Source organism: Anopheles cruzii, chromosome 3 (genome assembly GCF_943734635.1).
Source record: "Anopheles cruzii chromosome 3, idAnoCruzAS_RS32_06, whole genome shotgun sequence".
Classification (NCBI taxonomy): domain Eukaryota; kingdom Metazoa; phylum Arthropoda; class Insecta; order Diptera; family Culicidae; genus Anopheles; species Anopheles cruzii.
The window spans coordinates 27717288-27720639 of NC_069145.1; positions in this window are offsets into that span (position 1 = coordinate 27717288).

A 3352-nucleotide genomic window follows, 5' to 3' on the forward strand; every position below is an offset into this window, starting at 1 on the left:
GTTTTTCCACATTTTCAATCGAAACAAATTTGTCGTAGGATTAGGAATGTAGCTCGTTAAGCGTTGGTTAGGCATGTAGAATAAGTTTTCTCTTTCGAAAAGCAAACAAACAAGGACAGAAACTAGGATTAAAATGGAATGAAATGAATTTTCCTATTGATCTTTTCTTAATTAAGCGTTTAACAAAGGGCGGCCTCGTCGTGCGTGGAAAACGTGTCGATCAGTACCGGTCTAGATTGTTGTTTACGGTGCGGAAGCAGATCGGTAGAGATCGGGATCAGCAAAACGCGGAGGTTATGTTATGGCATCGTAACGTAATGTTTGTTGAACGTTCTTATTACTTTCCCTTTGGCATATTTCAATATATTACGTTGGAAATTGTGAATTTCTTCATCCATCAATCGTGTGTGTGGGTATAATTTTAATCCTCAAAATATTCGCTTCGTTTGATCTGGCCGGGTTGGAGAAGTAAATTGAGCTGCTAAAATAATGTTCCTAAATTCACACAAAACACGTACCGGCAAACAAGAAAGCACAGGAGAACATTGGAAGGATAAAAAATCTACCGTACAATATATGAGAATCATACCTGAAAGAATGCAGATCCGGGCGGAAGTTAGTAGAAACAACCGTGCGAGTGACTCTGTATCGAAACGAAATGTACAAACGATGTCGAAACAGGCTACGGCTCTATCGGGTCAATCCAAGCGTTGTCTGCAGGAATTTCCGGTACCTGGTGTAACGTCGGAGGCACATAATATACTGATTAGTTTTGTTTTGCCCTTTCCATTGCACTTGTAGTGCCCCTTTCGGTGCAGGATGCAAAAAGAAGCTTCTCAAAGGCGCTTAAAAAGAAGAAGCAAGTGTATTGGCCCGGCCGTTTCTACTACCTCATCATATCTGAAACGAACAAAGGACAAACGAACGTATAGACGTTATCGTGTTTCGGACAATGGAATCCCCATTCATTCATCTAACGGAAGGTCTTCACTTGACCCATTGGTTGCAGGTTTCGAGCGAGCAGTGTTAGTTTCTGTTCTGTAGCACCATACAACAAAGAAGCACCAAACAGACACAACGAAAAGGTCTCCTTTTCGAACCAAAGTTGCCCTAACTTGAAGCTAAGTTTGATACGAATTCGCAATGATGTATTGACGGTGTGTAAAGTACGAAATTCGGCAACTGTAAAAAAAAGAAACAGCTTAGTTTCGGTGGAAAGCAGGAATTGTATCTCACTCGCCGAACGGTGGCGAAGAAAGGTATTACGAACAAAGTAAATGAGTATATTTTTTATAGAATAACTTTTTTCCAAACACAGAACCGCCGCGCGAGTGTCTCTGGTACGAATGGTGACGCACTATTCTACACGTTGGGCGCAAGTGTGATTAGCGGCACAGGACAGAACGGAACGGAACAGCGACCAATGGTGCTGAAAAGCTCAAGCCAATGGGCAATGAACCATGGTTCATTCTAGGATTCGTAGCTCTCCATAGTTTGACTCAAAGGCGAACAATTATTAACACAACAAGTGCAGAATCCAGGGTACGAAAGGGCAAACAAAATGAAACACATATAAAGATGACACTACAAACTGTAATAGTTGTGCTTATGGTGGATTAAACACAATAAAACTTTTGTCTGAGATGCAGTAACCGATAATAAAGGAACTAAACACCGTATGTAAACCCGAATGTTTCGTTGAATGTTTTTTTAAATCACGGTTCAAATTGAGAAATATCTGTGTTCAAAACGCGATTTCATATTTTTTGTTGTAACTTATTGTTACAGTTGTTACAGTTGTAACTATATTCAACGTACCAAACATGTAAATTACCTTAAAGAAGCGAAGAAACCATGACCATGTCTTGGAAAAACCATATTTTTCCGAGAGGTTTTTGTATTAAACGGACTTTCTTGTTGTCTGGGATAACTCGAATATCCTTCGAATAGATTCTTGTGTTGAATACATTTAAATAACCTTATATTGAGGTCATAGTCTGTCCTAGCTACATAATATCCTTGCATGGCACCTGTTAGAACGATTCCCAAAATTAACAGCCAGACGTGCAGCTGAAGGAAAATAGAAAATGTTTTCAAAATAATGTTTTTTGTTTTAATTTAAAGTAAATCATTACAGAACACCTATTAGATAATAGGTGTTCGGAAAAAAATTGTTTAAAATCCATTCATGATTCACAGATCCTTAATTTTTGATAGGATTAGATATAATTTGTATTTAAGAAATTACGTTCCAATCCTATTCGTTCAATTTATTTCTGGTGAAATCAGATTGTTAGAAAACCGCTTTACATCCTTGGAAGCGTAGGTAACATCGACTCTGTATTGATATGTTGTCTCCTATGCAGATATGCAGAGAAAGCCAATCGTATCGATTCCATTTATGTCGCCCTTTGAACCAGGTTTGTCGCAACGCGAACGTGATGTGCATTGTTGAGGAAGATAGTTGTTCAATCATCATCCATTTGTCCAGAGTTTATGAAGAATACCTCAAGAACATTGAAGAAAATCACTGCAGTACATATTTTATTTGGGTAATATTCTAGCACAGAGTCGCAATCTCCAGAGTCTGCAAGCATGGTTTCAGGTTGCGTTCTACTTCAAATTGAAATACCCACAAACAGGTAATAATAATTTCATTGAATCGTAGAGCGCAACATCTCTTCTTAAAGTGTTCTCGTAGTAAGGTTTCAAAGACATCGAGTGAATTTTAAAACTCTGCCAGGGGAAACATGGAAACTCTTTCTATTGCTGGTGGAGGCTTTCAAAGACTGTATGCCACATAAAAGAATGAGATGACTTCAAACAGTCGTTCATAAAGCCATTCCCTTAATTTACAAAAGCTTCTTACCCATTACTTAGTTCACCGTAGTGCGACAATAAGACATTCGGACAGTAATGCTAACGCACGTGTCTTTGCTGGTTAGCTTAACGTTCTGCGCATGGTTACCGTCGCGGTCGCCTTGTCCTTTTGATGGTTTGGATTATCAGCTGACAGAAGGGGAATAGTTTCATTTACTCAAATAGTGTTGAAACTATATTTTATTTGCCTTCAAAGTTAAAAAAAAGTTTCAAATTAATCAAAAAGTGTAAAGCGCACTATTAGATGAGCCATTCACAAAACGGACGGTTCGAAAAGGTCTTTAATCGAGGCATCTCTCGGAAAACCCTCACAACGAAAAAAACCGTTTGGTCAGCTTGCAGATAGCCTTTCGACTAAAGCTCCATTCATCGCCGGACCATGTTCCAATCCTGTCTCGCCGGTCGCCTCTCATCGGGTACGTGGAAAAATGTGCCGAGATTTTTCAACACCACCGCCTCACTCCTACGCGAT